This window comes from Bos indicus, chromosome 12 (assembly GCF_029378745.1).
Source record: "Bos indicus isolate NIAB-ARS_2022 breed Sahiwal x Tharparkar chromosome 12, NIAB-ARS_B.indTharparkar_mat_pri_1.0, whole genome shotgun sequence".
NCBI lineage: Eukaryota > Metazoa > Chordata > Mammalia > Artiodactyla > Bovidae > Bos > Bos indicus.
The window spans coordinates 19,820,363-19,841,836 of NC_091771.1; the positions used below are offsets into that span (position 1 = coordinate 19,820,363).

The following is a 21,474-nucleotide window of genomic DNA, read 5'->3' on the forward strand; positions in this document are numbered from 1 at the left end:
GCCCTGTCTGTTGAACAGAAGGTAAAAGAGTCTACAGGCTGCCATACCTTGACAGTGGATATCATTCTGTGGCTAGAGGTTGACCAGGTAAAAGGAAGTCCTTGTCCAGTATCATCTCAAAGAAAAATTATTTGTGCTACACTTCTTTTGTCAATAATCTATGAAGTTGAGGGCAATACATTTATACAAAAACAGAGGTTAAAATTTTTTTGATATATAGATGCCATAAATATTTCAAAATTTATTGAAAGCCTATAGTTTGCATGGCACCTTGCTCAACAATGGGAGAAGGCAATGGCACCCCACTCCAGTACTCCTGCCTGGAAAATCCCATGGACGGGGGAGCCTGGAGGGCTGCGGTCCATGGGATCTCTGAGGGTCGGACACGACTGAGCGACTTTACTTTCACTTTTCACTTTCATGCATTGGAGAAAGAAATGGCAACCCATTCCGGTGTTCTTACCTGGAGAGTCCCAGGGACGGGGGAGCCTGGTGGGCTGCCGTCTATGGGGTCACACAGAGTCGGACATGACTGAAGTGACTTAGCAGTAGCAGTAGCAGTTGCTCAACAATATGTGTGATTCCACATTTTACAAATTTAGGAGGAGAGATGAGCACATATGCTAGCAACTGTAATTTCAAGCAGTTATAGAATGAGAATCCTATAGAAAATGCAGACAATTGCAAAGATCACAAATGCAAAGATCAAAATTGGTGATCTTTTCTGGCCAGTGGAGGCTTCTGGAGAAAGTTGCATTTGTATTGGGCCTTAGAGATGGGTAGGAATTATCAATAGGCAGACATGTTTCTGTGGTATAAGGACTGCTTTAAATGGCACATGAGTGAACAAGACCAAGGAATGGGAAAGAACAAGTCACCCTCAAAAACAACCAAACTCAATTACATTGGGTAGAAAAGGGTATAAAATGGCACTGAAACTTTAAAGGGGATATCAGACTGTAAAAGATGGAAGAATGATAGAAGACCCAAGGTATAAGTGGGAGTCAGATTATGAAGAGTCAATGATGACTGGGCTTTATAGGCAATGAGAATCACTGAATTTGGGTAGGGCAGTGATACGACAACAGTAGTATTCAAAGGAGTCTTCCATGGTGACTCTGGTAAGGATTAGAACCAACAGCCTGCAGGTGAGGAGATCAGCTAGAAAGCTCTTGCACTAGTCCGAGAGTTAGTCTTGAACTGAGAACCAAATCACATCTCTACCTATCTCATCAGGGACCCATCCAGGCTTGGTGGAGAGTAAATCTTGTATGATTTTAGGGTGTCCTTTTTAGAAAAAAATAAAACAAATTTGCAAGTAAAAATTGCTTTGATAGGGACATGTAAATGAGGGGCCCTGAGCCCTCAACAATCTGGATGAAACACTGTGAGAATTTTTGAGGTAGAATGATTTGCCCCTGTCATTATTGTTAAATGCATCTGCTTGTTTCAGAGAGGGAGGTTTTATGACAATTGGCTCAAACAGATAAATAAAACAGGTTAGTCCATAAGCATAAACTGCCTAGTTGTGCAAAACCAGGGTCAAGTGGAAAAAACTTATTTCAGCTTTACAGATTTTAAGGTAGTCATTTTCATTTTCAACATCCAAGCCACTTCTGAAATAAGGATTGGCTGTGCAGAGCCTTTGGTTCAAATCCTGTGTCATCTGTTTCATTTTGAAAAGTGCTTGGAATTGTGCCTGGCACAAAATAAGTGCTCAATAAAATATTAGATATTAGTTTTCATCAATGGGGACTTTAAAGGTAAAATTAATGAAAATGTGTTCAAAACAAGATGCATGTTAACTTGCTTTTAGACAGATCACTTGCCTATGGGATTGTTACTATTTGAGTCCCAAATAAATTGTCTATTTTCTTGTGGCTTTAGGTTCAAGTGGTTCTTAGCTGACTATACATTGCATTATTTGGGACACTTAAGTCTAACCTTTGCCAGGGCCCCACCTGGCCAATTTGATCAAAACCTCTGTGGTTAGCTTGGACATCAGGGTGGATTACAGGCTCCCTGATGACCTTATTATATATCAGAGTCAGAGCTGGAAGCCAGGGTGTGCAGCCTCTCAGTGTGAAGCCCAGAGCAACCTGACTTTAGCCACAGTTGAGATTACCTGCTGCTGCTGCTGCTGCTAAGTCACTTCAGTCGTGTCTGACTCTGTGCGACCCCATAGACGGCAGCCCACCAGGCTCCACCATCCCTGGGATTCTCAAGGCAAGAATGCTGGAGTGGGTTGCCATTTCCTTCTCCAATGCATGAAAGTGAGAAGTGAAAGGGAAGTCGCTCAGTTGTGTCCAACTCTTCGAGACCCCATGGACTATAGCCCACCAGGCTCCTCCGTCCATGGGATTTTCGAGGAAGGTTCAAATTTTCTTTGTTCTATGTTACTATTTTATCAAAATAAACCATAACTAATTTCTAAGATAGATACTTGTTGAACTATGAAGAAGGTGATCCCAAGAATAAATTTTAAAAAATCCTTCACACTCATTCTTAACTCTATTAATTTATTCCAAAGCCCAATCTCCTTACAAATCTCTATTACACTCTGTTACAATGGTTCTTGTCACCCCTTGCTGTTTCTTTTCACTTAAATATAAAAGCTCTTCCTGGAGCATTCATAAAACCCTAAAAACAGTGGTCCTTACATCAATAATCACACAGTGAACACTTCCTAAAGGCTGGGCCCTGTGTTAGCTCTGTATGTGCCGTGTCTCTTTGTCCTTATAACCCTCCATTTGAGACAGGCATGATTATCATCCCCACTTTAAAGAGGGAAAGTGAATATCCTTGATCACGTACCTGGTCTGAGAAGAGTTTCAGGGCATGTGTACTGAAAGGGAGGAAGAACAGAATGGTGACTGGGAGCTCCATGTAGGGCTCTGACAGACCCAGCAGGTTTTCAGCCTCTACTCTCTGCACTTTGGTTCCCTCATCTGTAAAACACTATAGAAATATTCACCTTGTAGATTGATCATAGTTATTATGAGGGTGATAACTATAGAAGTGCTCAGAGGTGATGACTGTTAATGATTTAATGAATCAGATGTGCTGCTGTCTTATTTTTCAAATACATCCTAGGTTTTAATGGTAAAATTTTTACTGTTATTTATGATTTTACAAATAAATGCATGTAATTGTAAAAAAAAGGAAATCAAATAAACAAAAATTAAAAAAAAAAAACCCCACTGTTGATTCTACAAGTGAGAGAGGATTTATTTAATTTTTTTTAATCCCTTTTATTTTTTCTCTACATTCACATACACATGATTTAGAATGAGATGGTGTACATTATTGTTCTTTTAATGGCTTTTCACTCAGTAATGTTTATATTTTCTATTTTGCTATACAGTCTTTCTTTTGGGGCTTCCCTGGTGACTCAGTGGTAAAGAATTTGCTGGCCAATGCATGAGATGCGGGTTCGACCCCTCTGTCGGGAAGATTCCCTGGAAAGGAAATGGCAACCCACTAGAGAATTCTTGCTTGGGAAATTCTGTGAACAGGGGAGCTTGGCAAGCCACGATCTATGAGGCCACAAAAGAATCAAACACGACTTAGTGCAACAGCAGCAGTTTGCTATTAATATTATGCTTGCAGATGGGTGTTTATGCCCATAGATGTTTAACCAGGCCATTACTACAGGATTGTGCATGATTCAAGGACTTGCTATATTATATAATTTGCTGTGGGCAAGGCTGGCTCTCCTTACCTTACACAGAATGGAGTTGGTGCAAAGAGGCAGGTAGAGTCTTGCCCAGGGGAAGTCTGTCAGACATTCTCCTTGTATGGTCATGAAGGCCAGAAGTTGAGCATGTTGGGAGACACTAAGGAGGTCTGGGTGGGAGATTCCAGAGATGCTCCCACTGTAAGGGGAAGCTAATGTCAAACGGAGCCCTAGGGCCAGGACACAGTCGAATCTTAGGCTTGTGAAAGATGAAATATAGAAATGGACAATTGCTAGACCATATATAAGAACAGAACCCTGACCCACAACCTGCAGCAACTAGTCCAGGATAGTAGCGCTTCGTCTAAGAAGATAACCCAGAAAGCCAGCCTGCTAGACGTCAGGCTTGCAGGAAGCCAGACTGCCATCTCTAGTGAACAGTCCAGAAAGCTAAGCAGTAGCACCAAGGACATAATTAATAACTGACAGCTTCCTACATTTTGTCCCCACTTCCAACTTAGGACCAACTAAAGAAAGACAAACATGCACCCTGACCAGTCATACTGGATGCCCCACATGTGGTCAAACCACCTCCAGCTTACCCAGGCCAACAGCCCCCAACCAGTGCTTACTGGAGGCTTACGTTTAATCCACAGTCAAGCTCTCCCACTCCTATGCCTGCCATTGAGTCTCTGCTGAAACACCAGTGAATGGGTGCTGACAACCTTGCTATAGCAAGCTCTGAATACATAGCCTTTGCTTTTCACATTTGCTTGGTCTTCATTTATTTCCATGGGCTTCGCAGGTGGTGCTACCAGCAAAGAACCCACCTGCCAGTGCAGGAAATGCAAGAGACGCGGGTTTGATCCCTGGATCGGGAAGATCCTCTGGAGGAGGGCATGGCAACCCACTCCATTATTCTTGCCTGGAGAATTCCATAGACTGAGGAGCCTGGCAGGCTACAGTCCATAGAGTTGCAAAGAGTCAGACACTATTGAAGCGACTTAGTATGCATACACACATATATTTCCATACTTGCTTGATGCCCAAGATAGGCTGCTTGTGTATGACCACTTCAGATAAGATCCTGTGTCTTTGATAGAACTTTATCTCTTTTTGTGAGGTACAGGCTATTTTTCTGGAAGGCAGAGATCATAACTTACTCATCTGTATTCCTAATATCAAGCATTGCCTGGTTCATAATACAGACTGTGGAAAGGAGTGGGGATGAAATCCCACTCACAAGGATTAGGCTATTTCTTTTCCAAAATGGAACCTGGAAAGCCCAACATGTCTAGTCTGTCTTGTTTTGTTAGAATGAAATGTCATCCCAAATTCCAGCTTAAATGTAAACCAAACTGGAATTGACCTGGGAATGAGGGGAATTTCACGGCCTGAGGGATTTTGTAAAATCTCTAGAGAACTATTTTAAAATATTTTTGGCACAGCTTTCCCCTATTTTGTTTAACACCTTCTAAACCCATGTACATTTTAAGGGAAATTTAATTTAAAAGATTTTTTTTCCCTTAGCTAAATGGAAGCAGGTGCTATTCAGACAGTAAAGGAAACCATGGCTAAGCTAATTTGGCTTGCTCGTTATCCCTGTTTCCCAGGCAAATAACTGAAATGTGACCTGTGGCCATTTAATTGTCATTGAGATCAAGTTTCGTGAGGCTTCTCCACCATTGTGTCAATATATCTACACCAGAACCTTGACCAGAAGCCCCACATTTCAGTTATGACCCATATCAGCTCCAGGCTGCCTTCCTCAGGATGGAAATACCATTCTTGCATTAGCATTGGGACCTGGAATACTGCACTTGGCTTCTATATTGACCTTGCCTGGTGTGTTCTTCCCTAAGACACTTTAGATTTGAACACTGAAACAATTTTATTGCTTAGCTAAAACTTCTTCAAACATATGGGGAAGAAGTCCAAAGGTGACTAACTTTGGAGCAATAAATTCTCAGAAATTCTATTGAGAATATTCTAAATTTAGAATATTTTAGAGTATTCTAAAATTTGAGAATTCAATTAATTCTCAGATTTCAGGGCTGTAATGATATTGTTTTTGTGCTAAACATCCCATCTGATGGCTCAGATGGTAAAAAATCTACCCACAATGCAGGAGACCTGGGTCCCACCCCTGGCTTGGGAGTATCCTCTGGGGTAGAAATGGTAACCCACTCCAGTGTTCTTGACTGGGAAATCACATAGACAAAGGAGCCTGACGGGCTACAGTCCATGGGGTCATAGAGTTGGACCCAAATGAGTGACTAACACACTAGACTATAAGCTCTACAATGGCAGGGACCTTGTCTGTCTTATTTATTTCTGTGTCTCTTGTACTTGACATATAATAGCACCTAATAGGAATTTGTTCAATGTGTGTTGGGATCTTGGAATTCAGAGTCCTTGGCAGAAGGTGCTGAATCACAGCAGACAGCAAAGACAGAGAGCAAAGATCTTGTAAAATATATGCAAACAACAACACTATAGCAATTCTAACTGCAGAAAGAAGGCTAGTTTGGCTGGATATTTATTAACAAATAGACAACTTTATGTTAGAGTCTTTGGTGAGTCCAGAAGTTCTGCCCAATAGAATTAAGTGAATCTAAGATGAGTAATCTGTTTGCCTCATTCAGAAGAGAAGGTTTAAAATAATGCCGGGTTACACTATATTGGCTTGTGGGCAGGGCCCATAATACAGTGGCATAATGAGCTCAGACCACCAGTGGGAGGAAAGCAATTCCGTGTCCCCTGAGGGTGCTAAGGAGGACAAACCTTTTCTTCAATTGCTGGCTAACAGAGAGAAAGCTTCCTCTACTTGTAACCTCTCCTCCTAAGCAGCCTAGTGGAAATAGCTGTGCCAACTCTGAGCCATGTATTTGTACAACCAAATCCTCACTACATTTATCACCTAGTTTTTCCACATCTGTCTCAGCAGTCTTGGTGGGTGGGTGGGGAAGAGAAAAGGTCGTGAATAAGACGAGTCTCTTAACATTGACTTACGTAGTGGAGCAGGAGGGGTTGTCACTCAGCATGTTTCAGTCTCCTTTCACTGTGCCTCCTATGGGGCAAGGGCTGAAAAGCTAAAAACTACATTTCCCAGAAACCCTTTTGTCCTGAGTGGTGGGTGGGATTTAGCTGCTGTCATTTTTTTTTTTAATTAATGAATTTTTTAAATTGAAGGATAATTGCTTTACAGAATTTTGTTGTTTTTTTTTTCAAGCATCAACATGAATCAGCCATATCCTCTTATTTGAAAGGCAAAGTTATTTCTCCTGCTGACTGGGATGATTAAGGACCTTGTGGTTTCTCTCCAGGGCCTGGCCCCTAGGGTGGTCGATGTTGAGAGGCAGGTCATGAAGCAGCCATACTGCCAGTGCACATGGTCTTCTGGTGGAGTCCTGGAACCTGCAGCAATGATGGGGCTTGTGGAGGTCTCTTCTTCATGGCAGTGGGATGTGTTTGTACACCAGCTTCCCAACCAGCAGGCAGCAACCTGGGTGGCCTGGTTCCACTATGTGGCTTGGGATGTGTTTCTAGAAGAACCTAGAGTTTGTTTCGTTAGCCCTCCTGATGCCCTGTAACCATTTAACACACTGAAATAAACACAGTTCTGCTTCAACTAGCCAGATGAAGTTCTTCTCCCTGCAATGGAACCCTGACCACTGAAAGGCTGAATCAAGCTTTCTGCGTTAAGTGTTATTGAGGGTTGCCCTCTCCCATTCCTGTTGTCTTGGTTTTAGACAATTATGTGCAAAACCATTGCTGTGTAACTTTTGATTCCTGAATTCTAAGCTATTGTGCGTTTGTCCACTGTATTCTAGTGAGTGGTAGGCAATTAGAAATCCAAGGTTGTGGGGTTTATTAAAATACTGAATCTGTTATATATTAGATTCTGATTTGTTCAGAAAAATGTTGAGCTGCTAATTTATCTGTCCAGGGCCTGAGCTTAGAATTACCTTGTCTGTTGTTATTAGTGTTGCTCCTTGGTGTCTCAGAAACCTCTGCATGACATATAATATAAAAATAATACCAATGACTTATAATAAAGCATTATGTTTGTGACCTTTATTATGATTTTTGAAAATGACATAATGATCCTTCCCTTATGTCAGGGTTAAGGGAAAGTATTGCAAAAAAGAAAAGTAAGATTCTGAGATGTATGATAATTTGTTGAAAATCACGAGGTTAGTTAATAAATAGTGGAATCAGGCCTATACCAGATCAGAAGAGCTTACTTTTGACAAGAAAAGCAACTGCCTGATGTAACAGGTTTTTGCCAATAACCAGCCAAGAATAGCCTGGGATAGCTAAAGGAGCTAGTTCCTCTTTTTAAAAAATTAACCAAAAAAGATTCGTTGGATGGTATATAACATTGCTGGTGCCCTTAAAACTGTCACTTTGGATGCAAAAGACTGAGTTATTGACAGGAGTTAGGGGGTGAAGGGCAAGAGACAGGAGTCAAGCTGAAATGTCTCCTTGCAATATCTGTGAGTGCTGAGGCAAACTTAGGTTATAGCTTTAGTCCATCAAACAAGGACGTGAAAAGCGGCCTTAAGGAAAAGACATTAGGCTGGGCTGAGGCAGGAGAGGAAGAGCATAGGGCGTCTTGTGGAGAAGGAGAACAGACTACCTGCTGGGCTTAGTGCCTCGGTTAACACTTTCTTGTTTTGTTTTGTTCTTGCTATTAATTCCTATTATTAGAGAATCCTTCAAAAGGGCCCTGTGGGTTTGAAACAGAGTGAGAGTAAAACATTCTTTTCCACCAGATATCTCTTCGTCCCTTCTAGCTAAGACTTTCCTGGACTTAGTTTTAGTGTTACTGGTACATGAGGAGGTTTTTTTTTTTTTTTTTTTAGCTGTGGAAGGATGTACATGTAGCCAAATGTTTCATGGTCCTATCTGTAATGTGCTTTAAAGCTTTTTCTGAAAGTGAAATTTATTTAAAGGAAAGGCTATTTCCTACCAGTTGGAACAGCATCTAGAAGTATGACTCATACAGCTGGTCCCAAGGGTTTTGATAGTAGAAACTTGCCACAGAACAAGCAGAAAGACATTAACCTTTATAATGCTGCAGATCTGACTTCGGCAGCTCTGCCACCAAGAGCCTAAGCATTTCTAGTGCCTTCTTTTGTTTTGCTTCCATTGGGAAGACAAGCTAGCTGGTTGATAATAGTAACTAAGTCTGTTGGGACTGTCATCCTAGGAGGTAAATTGATGGTTGAGAGGAAGGTGAAGTGGAAGATTAGCTCTCCAGTTCCAGGACTTGCTTCAGAAACTCTGTCTGGTCTGTGTATGGTATCCTGACTGGAAAGAGGTTTTGGCCATATCTTTATATCATGGAAATTGGATGGGTTTTGCACATACACAGACCTGAATTTGAGTAACTTGACTAGATATTTGATATTGGGAAAATTATGTAAACTGTCAGAGTCTGGGTTTCCTCATTTGTAGAATACAGATGATATGACAATCAAAAAGCTGTTGAGAGCACTTGAAAATGCTTTAAAGGCAAGCCACACTGCCTCCTGGCACATAATAGGTACTCAGCAGATGGCAAATGACCTTTATGATTATGCTCAGGTTATTTGCTAGTTGTTTCCTTAACTCTGTGCTGAGTTTCTCTTTTCCATTCAAGTTTTTAAGTTTCCTACTCAAATCTGTCTTTCCCTATTTCTCTGTGTGTTATTAGCATGAGGTTTACATATAGTGTTTCTATTTCTGAATCTTAGAATCCTTGTATACACACACACACACACACACACACACATATATTTTAAAAAGAGATCCTCATAATAGCCTGCAAAGTTGGCAGCCAGGGGGGTGTGTGTCCTTATTTCAGAGATGGGAATGAGTTGAGACACTAGGGAAAAAAAAAAAAAAGGAAAGAGAGCATACAACAGGAGCACTTATTCTGGGGTTTATGGGCTTCAATTTCCTAAAACATAAATGCAAAAAATTTGTGGTACGTTTTGATCAAGAGAAGGTCTGTGGTTTTCATTGGATTCTCAGATGGTCTGGGATCCACCTCCTCTCCCCCAAAGCTTATGAACCACTGAGGTTAAAGACATAGGAGTCAAGAGAATGACTTGAAGGTGGTCCCTGGTTTCTGCATTCAGAATAGCAATGTGTGGTCGGGATACCACTTCCATTATAGTCCCTCGGGTTGCTTTTTAAGATGCGGATTCCTCACCCTATCTTAGACTGGCAGAATCCAGAGCTAGAGAATCTGGCATTTGAACAAGTTCTCCAGGTGATTTTTATGGCTTCTAAGGTTGGAAATCCACTGATATGGTGATAAAACCTGCTTTTGAAGTCAGGCCCCCATGCATGGTCCCACACATACAGCTGTGAGACCCTGGGGCTGTTACTTCAGTGTTCTCATCTGAAAAATGGGAAGGATTATCATATTTCTCTCATAAAACATGTGTGAACATTGAAACAGATAATGTCTGTACAAATTAAGGGCTTAATATGATAATTACTCAATAAATGTTAGCTGAACTGATAATAATATTATTACCGGTGTTATTATTATCAGTGCCTTTATTAGGAAGGTAGGAGAAAATTGAAGGCCCTGACTCTGTAGGAAGTTAACGGGTGGAGCTGACTGAGTGTTTACTTCAGTTGCTTTTGTGAGTCATCTGCTTCAACCACATAATATTTGTCAGTGATCAATTCTGTATTATGAAGACTACTGAAATGAGTAAATCAGTTAGATTATAGTTAATGGGAAATTTCCTTTCCTTCTTTCATTTTAGCAGCTTCTAATTTAAAAAAATGTTTGTTTCAAAGAGAGCTTTTTATATACAGTTTACTGAAAAATAATTTACTGTTTATTATCTGTGGTAAATTCTTTAGTTAATTGGTCGGGAATTTCACTCCTTGAGCCAGACATGTGAGAGTTTGAAGTCAAGTGGGCCTTAGGAAGCATTACTGTGAACAAAACTAGTAGAGGTGATTGAATTCCAGCTGAGCTATTTCAAATCCTAAAAAACAATGATGTGAAAGTGCTTCACTCAATATGCCAGCAAATTTGGAAAACTCAGCAGTGGCCACAGGACTGGAAAAGGTCAGTTTTCATTCCAATCCCAAAGAAGGACAATGCCAAAGAATGTTTAAACTAGTGCACAATTGCACTCATCTCACATGCTAGCAAGGTAATGCTCAAAATTCTTCAAGCTATGCTACAGCAGTATGTGAACCAAGATCTTTCAGATGTATAAGCTGGGTTTAGAAAAGGCAGAGAAACCAGAGATCAAATTGCCAACATCTGTTTGATCATAGAGAAAGAAAGGGAATTCCAGAAAAATACCTACTTCTGACTGTGTGGATCACAACAAACTGTGGAAAACTCTTAAAGAGATGGGAATACCAGACCACCTTACCTGTCTCCTAAGAAACCTGTAACCAGGTCAAGAAGTAACAGTTAGAACCTTACATTGAACAACTGACTGGTTCAAAATTGGCAAAAGTACTCCTTAACTCCTGTCAAGGCTGTATATTGTCACCCTGATTATTTAACTTCTATGCAGAGTACATCATGTGAAATGCCAGGCTGGATGAATCACAAGCTGGAATCAAGATTACTGGGAGAAATATCAACAACCTCAGATATGCAGATGATACCACTCTAATGGCAGAGAGTGAAGAGGAACTAAAGAGCCTCTTGAGGAGGGTGAAAGAGAAAAGTGAAAAAGCTGACTTAAAACTCAACACTCAAAAAACTAAGATCATGGCATCTGGTCTGATCACTTCATGGCAAATACTTGGGGAAAAAGTGGAAACAGTGACCAATTTTATTTTCTTGGGCTCCAAAGTCACTGCGGACAGTGATTGCAACCACAAAATTAAAAGATGCTTGCTCCTTGGAAGAAAAGCTTTGACCCTAAACAGCATATTAAAAAGCAGAGACATCACTTTGCTGACAAAGATCCGTATAGTCAAAGCTGTGCTTTTTCTAGTAGTTATGTATGGATGTGAGAGTTGGACCATAAAGAAGACTGAGTGCTGGAGAACTGATGCTTTTGAACTGTGTTGTTGGAGAAGACTCTGAGAGTCCCTTGGACTGCAAGGAGATCCAACCAGTCTATCCTAAAGGAAATAAGTCCTGAATATTCATTGGAAAGACTGATGCTGAAGCTCTAAAACTTTGGCTACCTGATGTGAAGAGCCGACTCATTGGAAAAGACCCTGATGCTGGGAAAGATTGAAGGCAGGAGGAGAAGGGAATGACAGAGGATGACATAGTTGGATGGCATCACCAACTCAATGGATATGAGTTTGACCAAACCCCAGGAGATAATGAAGGGCAGGGAATCCTGGAGTGCTGTGATCCATGGGGTCAAAAAGAGTCAGATGTGAGCTAGCAACTGAACAACAAATTATGTTGTTTGAAAATTTTAAATTGTACTTAAATTTCTTTGGCTTAACTGACAATTTTTAGGAATCGAAACATAGTTGAAGGCCCAACTAGGGAGGCATGGGATTTTTATTGCAGGTGCTAGAATTCTAGAGGATGTTGCCTAATGTTGGAATTGTTGCCTAACTTCACAAAAGACTGGAAAATTCATTTAAGAGTCTCCTTCTGAAAGAACTTACAAAACAACTGAGAAAGTCTTATAAATTACTCTCTCTCATCTTCATAAGGACATACATTACTGTCCATGTATATTAACCTTATTTTTAAAAGATAAATGAATTTTTAAAAGGGAACAGGAAAATGCATCATTATAGACATATATATACATATATATGAGAGTGTGTGTGTGTGTGTGTGTATATATATGTTTCAGTTTAGTCGCTCAGTCGTGTCTGACTCTTTCTGACCCCATGAACCACAGCACACCAGGTCTCCTTGTCCATCACCAACTACTAGAGTTTACTCAAACTCATGTCCATTGAGTCAGTGATGCCATCCAACCATCTCATCCTCTGTCGTCCCCTTCTCATCCTGCCTTCAATCTTTCCCAGCATCAGGGTCTTTTCAAATGAGTCAGTTCTCTGCATCAGGTGGCCAAAGTATTGGAGTTTCAGCTTCAGCATCAGTCCTTCCAATGAATATTCAGGACTGGTTTTCTTTAGAATGGACTGGTTGGATCTACTTGCAGTCCAAGGGACTCTCAAGAATCTTCTCTAACACCACAGTTCAAAAGCATCAATTCTTCAGCGCTCAGCTTTCTTTATAGTCCAACTCTCACATCCATATGTGACTACTGGAAAAACCATGGCTTTGACTAGATGGACCTTTGTTGACAAAGTTATGTCTCTGCTCTTTAATATGTCTAGGTTGGTCATAACTTTTCTTCCAAGGAGTAAGCGTCTTTTAATTTCATGGCTGCAATCACCATCTGCAGTGATTTTGGAGCCTCCCAAAATAAAGTCTGTCTCTGTTTCCACTGTTTGCCCATCTATTTCCTATGAAGTGATGGGACCAGATGCCATGATCTTCGTTTTCTGAATGTTGAGTTTTAAGCCAACTTTTTCACTTTCCTCTTTCACTTTGCTCAAGAGGCTCCTTAGTTCTTTGTTTTCTGCCATAAAGATGGTGTCATCTGCATATCTGAAGTTATTGATATTTCTCCCAGCAGTCTTGATTCTAGCTTGTGCTTCATCCAGCCCAGTATTTCTCGTGATGTACTCTGCATATAAGTTAAATAAGCAGGGTGACAATGTACAGCCTTGACATACCCCTTTCCCGATTTGGAAACAGTCTGTTGTTCCATGTCTAGTTCTAACTGTTGCTTCCTGACCTGCATATAGGTTTCTCAAGAGGCAGGTCAGGTGGTCTGGTATTCCCATCTCTTGCAGAATTTTCCACAGTTTGTTGTGATCCACACAGTCAAAGGCTTAGGCATAGTCAATAAAGCAGAAATAGATGTTTTTCTGAACTCTTTTATATATATAATATGTACAAATATTTGGATTATAAATGGAAAATCACACAGTTGAAATGAAGACCAGAGGCCAAGTCAAATGAAAAAATACAAAAATTAATAATGCTACTGTCTCACATTGAACTTAGGGCTTAGTATTGGTTGCTATATATTTTTTTTAACAAGTTGCCCATGAGAGGAGCAAATGGCAAAGTCCTCTGGTGGCAGTGAAGTACTCAGGTAAGAAAGACATGCAACAAAGGACAGCAAAACCCAGGTACATAAGCCAACGAGGAGGAACAGCAAGCAATTTAAATTCAAAGCAAATTCACAAGTCTCATAAGGAATATTTTAAGGAAACACAGCTATGAATTAAAAATTTGTGGTAACTGTTGAGAAGATAGTGAAGTGGTAACGGAAGAACCTGCTGAGAAAAGTTCTCCGTTTCTTTTCCCTCTTTCATCTTCTCTTTGACAATGAATTGTCTCAGGTTTCTCTTGAGCTCCTTATCAAGTACTGCTCTTTGCTTTATGCGCTTGGATATGGCTGCAGCTTGAATTCGTTCTTCAAACCATCCTCTGGCACTCTGAGGTTGTGTGTCATCACCAGACACTGTCATGGCCCCATTTATTGTAAGGAAAACTCAGAAATGTGATTGAGTGTGGAGCAAATACCCACATGGTGTCAGGGAGCAGTTTATGTGGCTTGGGCCCATGAGATTACCAGGTCAATATGGTCCAGCTGCCTAAATTGATAGAACCACTGTGTCTCCCAATCATTTCCTCATGTAGAGCCAAAACTTAAAACTACCAGCAACAGGGAAATATCTGGGCTGAGCATGGAATCAAGCCAAGTGTGTCCATAGTCAATTGAGAAGAAAATGGCCTAAATGGAAGCTCAGGTCATCTGTCTTCTTCAGATCTAATGTCAGTCACCATAACGTCCACTGTGCCTTGACCTGAGGGAATTTCCTCTGCTCCATGTGTGCCCAAATTCCCCTGAGACTTTCCTCCCACCCCCAGTCTCTAGTTTGTTAGTTTAGCTGGTGTATTTTCACTGGTATATTCTGTCCTCTCAGATTCCAGACCTGTTCTTCAGGAGTAGGGCTGGAAAATTGCTTCATTGCTTCACTCAGATAAACCTCTAGGAAAAAGTTGCCTCTGCAGATCAAGCTCACGCTCTTATGCATCTCATTCACTGGGTCTGTTTCTCCGAGTCTCTCTCTCACACGCACATTTATGATGTTTCCATGTTCCATGTTTTCTCTGTCTTTGCTCTCTCCTTATTTTTATAAGTGTTTCCTCCTATCTTTCACACACAAGTTTCCTGCTAACTGTTATTATTTCCCTTGTATTAATATTAACTTTCATTATGGGTCCTATGCTCATGGTCATCTTCTTTCATTGCCTCAATCTATTTTCAGTCTTGCTGAAACTATACTTGTGTGTGCGTGTTCAGTCACTCAGTCTTCCTGATCCAGGGATTGAACCTGCATCTCTTGCATTTCCTTCTTTGGCAGACAGATTCTTTACACTAGCGCCACCTGGGAAGCCCGTATGTATGTGTATGAAGTTATTAATATATATATATATATATATATATATATATACACACATATTATATCGGAGAAGGCAATGGCACCCCACTCCAGTACTCTTGCCTGGAAAATCCCATGGATGGAGGAGCCTGGTAGGCTACAGTCCATGGGGTCGTGAAAAGTCGGACACGACTGAGCGACTTCACTTTCACTTTTCACTTTCATGAATTGAAGAAGGAAATGGCAACCCACTCCAGTGTTCTTGCCTGGAGAATCCCAGGGATGGAGGAGCCTGGTGGGATGCCGTCTATGGGGTCGCACAGAGTCGGACACGACTGAAGTGACTTAGCATACATATTATATACATAATGAAATTAAAAGGGAGAGCACCGTCTCTTCTGAATCAGATGTCTGTGGGAACTGTTACCTTTCTCAGCTCTCCAGTTAAAGAGTGATGTTCCTCAGTCCCATGCAAACAGCAGTTGACATAGTATGTTTAGTCTGAAGTTTGGACTTAGCTGATTGGTATACTTTGTTGTTATTCCATTAGCTCTTGAATGACATACAAAATTTATTTAAAAAGTCGAAGTCTTGTAAAGGATATTTCCACGCATTCATTTCCTATTGGAGCATTTTCTTTTGACAGAGTCAACTCGAAAGTCTCCTTGGGAGATGATAAGGTGGACTGGCACAAGAGGACAGAATGGCTGTGAATGTCAAGGTTCCTCCCTCCCACGACTCTGGTCATCAGACTGACTTTCTAGGCATACAGACAGGTGTGTGAGTCTCTCAAAGAGCCTGAATAAATTGAATCAAAAAATGGATGAAGGTAGTAGTTCAGTTCAGTTCAGTCATCAGTCATGTCCGACTCTTTGCCACCCCAGGCTTCCCTGTCCATCATGAACTCCCGGAGCTTACTCAAACCCATGTCCATCATGTCGGTGATGCCATCCAACCATCTCATCCTCTGTCGTCCCCTTCTCCTTCTGCCTTCAATCTTTCCCAGCATCAGGGTCTTTTCCAATGAGTCAATTCTTCGCATCAGGTGGCCAAAGTATTGGAGTTTCAGCTTCAGCATCAGTCCTTCCGATGAATATTCAGGTCTGATTTCCTTTAAGATGGACTGGTTGGTTCTTCTTGCAGTCCAAGGGACTCTCAAGGTAGTAGTTTCCAGCACTCAATATCTTCTGTGGGCTAATAGGCAAAGCCAGGGACCATTTCAAACTCGAGTTTCTGCAGCACAGGAGGGTTGCATAAATAAAAGTAACAGTTAAAAGTTGTCAACTCCACTCAGGGACAATCAATCTAACATCTCAAGGGTATGGTTTGGTGAAGTGAATCCAAAAGTAGGAATGAAGTTCATGGGCTATGATTTTGGTCTTCTTCCAGGCTTGCTATTAGCATGCTATGTGACTGGGTCTGTGCCTCCGTCCCACTCTCTTAGTACTCTGGAAGACACCGCCACATCCGCTGAATTGGTGTACAAATTTACTAATGGAGGGGAAGTGATTTATAGCCTCAAATTGATAAGTAGTAGCATGTGATCATCTCACATTGTTGTACACTAGCCATACCTGACATAATGTACCTCGGTCTATCGGCCAATGGTTATTAGCAAAATATGGTTTAACAAAATATGATTGTATTTATCCTGTGTTTAACTTTAGTTGACAATGTCTGCATTGCCTTGTGCTATTTTAACCTATATATTTTCTTTGAAGTATGTCTCCAACTTAATGATTTGCATGTGGTACTCTTCTTCGATTATTTTTATGTTTGTTTCCCCTCTACTCCTTTCCAAGTTGTTCTCTTTCTTAAATGTCCTTTCCCTGTCTTTATCATCCTAGAATTTTGCTTTAGTCCTGGTATTTATTGAACCTCTTCTCCAATGTTTCATTAGCATTTCATCCATGGATTCCTTCACATAGTTCAGCCATTTTTATACTTAAAACTTTTAAACCTTTGATTAAACAAATACATACACCAAAACCCACAACATTTCTTTGACTGGGTTAAAAAGAAATGTCTCAGAAAGGAATACAATTCTTATAAACATGTTTATCTACCATATTAAGTTTGAAACAGCTTATTTAACATTGCACATGGTACAAATTCTAAGTTTAATTTCTTAAAGGTTCAGTAAATATACACTCAGAGATGCCTATAATTCTTATAAACGTTCCTACCTGTCAGTTGTCAATGTCAACATTTGTGAGTTAACAGATGACATGCTTTGACACAATTACTAAACCTTGTCTGTTTATTTCTGGAGGGATCATATGAAAGCCACATCCAGCTGGACCTTGGAAAAATACACAAATTTTACATAAAGAATAGAGGTTTTTCCAACAGTATATCTGTCTGTAAGTCTTAGGGGTTTTATCCATGTCCAGTTAGACAAATTTCACCTCCTATGGCCAGTCCTATGCTTTAGAGACAGTGGCATTTGATAAAGGTTTTGGTTGTCAAAATATTTTCACTAAATGCTGCCCATTATCAACTGAGATTATGTATACACACATACAAATACATAAACAAATACATGAAGGAGATAAAAGAGAAAGCAAAAATCACTCCACATCTCACCACTCAGAGATAACCATCTAAGTTAAGATTCTGCTGAATGTGTTTAAAGTAATTTCTCTGCATGTAAGTATATAGATAACCACATAAGCAAAATTTCTACATAAATTGAATCATAATATACACGGCTCTTTGCAGCTTTCCTTTTTAATCAATAATATGTCCTGGACATTTATGCATGTCGTGGACACTGATGTTATTCAATACTTGTCTGTTTCATCAATTTTAATGACTGTATAATATTCCATTACACACGCATGTTGAAATTTATTTAGTCATTCCTTTATTGATGTAAGCTGTTTTTAGTTTTTTCAATTTGCAAATAATACTGGCATGGACATCCTTTGTGTTTAACTCTTTCCAACTATTTCCTTAAGATAAATTCTTAGAAATAGTTCAAATGGATAATTTTACACATGATGCCAAATTGTCTCCAGAGGGGTTTTGTTTCTTGTATAAGTTATAGTATAACTTTGAAAACACTAGTCCTGGAGGACACAGGATTTTTGTTGTAGATAATAAGCTAAAGACAGAAAAAGCTCTGGTCTTGGGGAAGAGAAAAATAGTGGAGGTATGATGAGTTCAGCTACCATGCATGTTGATTTTCTGATAGTAGCCTGAGTAAGGGTAGGATTGGGGAGAATGGAGGCTTTGAAGTCATTTCTGTGGAGGATGAAATGGGAGTCAGGAAGATGTTGTAACAACTATAACAAGAATAGCAACAAAAAGCCCAACTTAAACAATTAACAACTACTAAGAATCCCATGGACAGAGGAGCCTGGTAGACTACAGTCCACGGGGTCACCAAGAGTGGACACGACTGAGTGATTTCACTTCCGTTTCAAGACTTTGCTATCTGTATAAATGTACATTCCTATAAACTTATGGCATAGCTTGGATTTTTACAGTTTTGAAGTCTTTATTTGTATGTGTGTGGGCAATGAACAGAGGGCTGCTTTATTTGGAAGTTGAGAATATGTTTATTTGGGATTATGATAAGTAAAAGCCACCTTTATTTAAGAAGATTGATGAGGGGAGGGCACTCAGTTCTAGGAACTGGGGGGAAAAAAAAAGCAAGCTGAAGATGGAGGAGAAGACCCTTTTGATCAATTAACTATGTGCTCCAGGTCCCTGAAGGAAGACAGAGAAGGCTGCCTGAAATTAGGAGATTGCCTGGATGGAATGTGACTGATGGAGTCAATCTTGTAAAGGACCAAGGACATAGAAAGATGAGAAATTTTGGCCAAACAGGAAGTATGTTACTTGCATGGTTATTTGTCTCTCCATTCTTGATGTTCCTTCTATAGTCTGCTAAAGAAATAGTTTTATTCCATTTTTCTATCATTATGTATCTTTCTCCCCATCAGGCTGCAAAGTAAAAGGGAGAAAATGAGAGGATACTTTTACATAGACAAAAAAATAAAGCAAAAATACCAAAGTGAACTCTGCAGTATATTTTAAAAATTGCTGTTATCCAATTGCTAAGTTGTGTCTGACTCTTCTGCAACTCCATGGATTACAGCATGGCAGGGTCCTCTGTCCATGGGGATTTCCAGGCAAGAATACAAGAGTGGGTTGCCATTTCCTTCTCCAAGGGATCGTTCCAGATCAGGGTTCAAATCCATGTTTCCTGCATTGTCAGGTGGATTCTGTACCACTGAGCCACCGAGGGAGCCCATATTTTAAAAATACATCATGACTAGGTATAATTTTTCCTCAAAATATAATAATTATTTGATATAAAAGAGCCCATAAATGTAATTCAAACTCTTAAGAAAGTTAAAAAGGACAAAAATCTATCTCATTGGATGTACTAAAAAAAGGAATAAATAAAATTCAGTACATTCAGAATTTTTAAAAAGTGGTCTTAAAAACGGTATCAGTTTCCTGTGGCTGCCATGACAAATTGCTGCAAACTTGGTAGGCTATATCAACACAAATGTATTTTCTAATAGTTCCAAGGGCCAGAAACTCTAAGGGGCTAAAACCAAGGTGTTGTCAGATCCAGTTCTTTCTGGACAATTTAGGGGAAACTATTTCCCTATCGTTTCTAGTTTTTAAAAGTTGCCTGCCTTCCTGGCTGTGGTCTCTTCCTCCTATCACATCATCTTTCTCCCCCTGCTTCTGTCATCACATTGCTATTTTTTTCCTTTAGTTTCTGTAGTCAGATCTTCCTCTGCCTCCTTGTACGTTAAATACTTTTGTGAAGTCCCTTTTGCCATAAAGGTAACATTCATGGGTTCTTGGGATGAGGATCAGGATGCGTTTGGGGCCTTTAGTCAGCTACAGTGGGGAAGGGAATGGCAACCCACTCCATTATTCTTACCTGGAGAGTCCCATGGACAGAGGAGTCTGGCGGGCTACAGTCCATGGGGTCACAAAGAGTAGGACACAACTGAAGTGACTGAGCATGAACACGTGTATTCAGCTGTAGAAAGTTAAGATCACGAGTATAAATTGGTCTGTTACTTTGTAGAGGCCAAGTCTGGAGGATCTTATAGCACTGAAAGTGTACATCTTCTGTGAGGTGGGTTTTTGCTCCTGGCACATGTGCAAAGGAGACACGGTCAAAGATGTTCATTGCAGCATTGTCTACATTGAAATAGAAACCCCATAATATTATTATGGGGACAGTTAAGCACAGTGTTGTAGCTAGAATATAGTTTTTGGAGCTAGCCAAACATAGCTTTGAGTCCCGGTGCTATCATTCACTAACTAAATAATGTAAGACAGAAAGTTTACCTCTGTGGTGTACCTTCTTCTTCTATAACCACATCATTGGGTTATTGTGAGGATTAAATAAGTAAATCCATGTAAAATGCTTAATTACACAGTGCTTAATACATGATACACTTTAAAAATGTGTTTAACAACACCACCACTAACGAGGATAATAGTACAGGTGAAGGATTAACCTAGCTGGTTGTGAAGCAATTAAATGCTTAAGGGGACCAAAGAAAAAATTCTCTTCATACTGTATTGCTCCAGAAAACAGATCCCAGGATCTGAGTGGATATTAGAGGCTGACATATTTTAAACAAATGTAAGAAAGAACCTTCCAACACTTACGGCTTTCCAGTGATAAAGCAGGCAGTGGAGGAAAATTAAGAGAATTCTGTCTCTGGATGTTTTCAAACAGTATACAGGACTATCTGGCAGACATGTTGCCAAGGAGATTCCTGTTTCAGTAGGAGCTGGAAGAGATATATTTTCAGGTCTCTTCCAGGTCTAATAATTTAATTATATTTTATTTATTTAAAATATTTAATTGGGTTTTTCTTTGAAATTAGCATTCCTATAATAAGCTAAACCACAAAGTAACACAATAATGGAGTTGCAAAGTCCTATATCTACTTCTAATTCCGTCCTTCTAGGGTAACTGATATTGATAGATTGGTTTGTGCTCCATTTCTAGGTTTTTCTTTATACTCACACGAAGTTAAGAAAACACACGCATGAACTCCACTCCTCCACCCCCAGCATTTTCTAATTAGAAATTTTCTAATCTTTCTAATTTTCTAATCTTAAGCCATAAGATTATACTATTTAGGCTGTTTAGCAGCTTGACCTTTTTAAATTTAATATATCATGGATATAACTGATTTTAAAGTTCATGTAGAAGAATGTGTGCTTGAAACAGTAAGACAATTTTGAAAATTGCCTTATCAGATATTAAAATTTATGATAAAGCTACTTAATCAAAACTGTGTGACATTGAAACAAAAATAGATAGATAAATCATAATAGGGAGTCCAGGAATAATTCTAAATTCAAATGGGAATTTTGCCTTTTAA

At 39.9% G+C, this 21,474-nt stretch overlaps 1 long non-coding RNA gene across 3 annotated transcripts in view; it reads left to right on the top strand.

Annotated features, from left to right (window-relative positions):
• The window catches only part of LOC139186187 (uncharacterized), a 395,626-nt gene that overhangs the window by 236,957 nt on the left and 137,195 nt on the right, over positions 1-21,474 (top strand). For 2 of the 3 annotated variants that reach the window (XR_011569718.1, XR_011569716.1), the window contains one exon: positions 18,808-21,146. The exons of the other annotated variant lie outside the window; for it this stretch is intronic. This is a non-coding gene — a long non-coding RNA (uncharacterized lncRNA). Of the gene's footprint in view, positions 1-18,807; positions 21,147-21,474 lie in introns of those variants that run through there. 3 annotated transcript variants of the gene reach the window in all.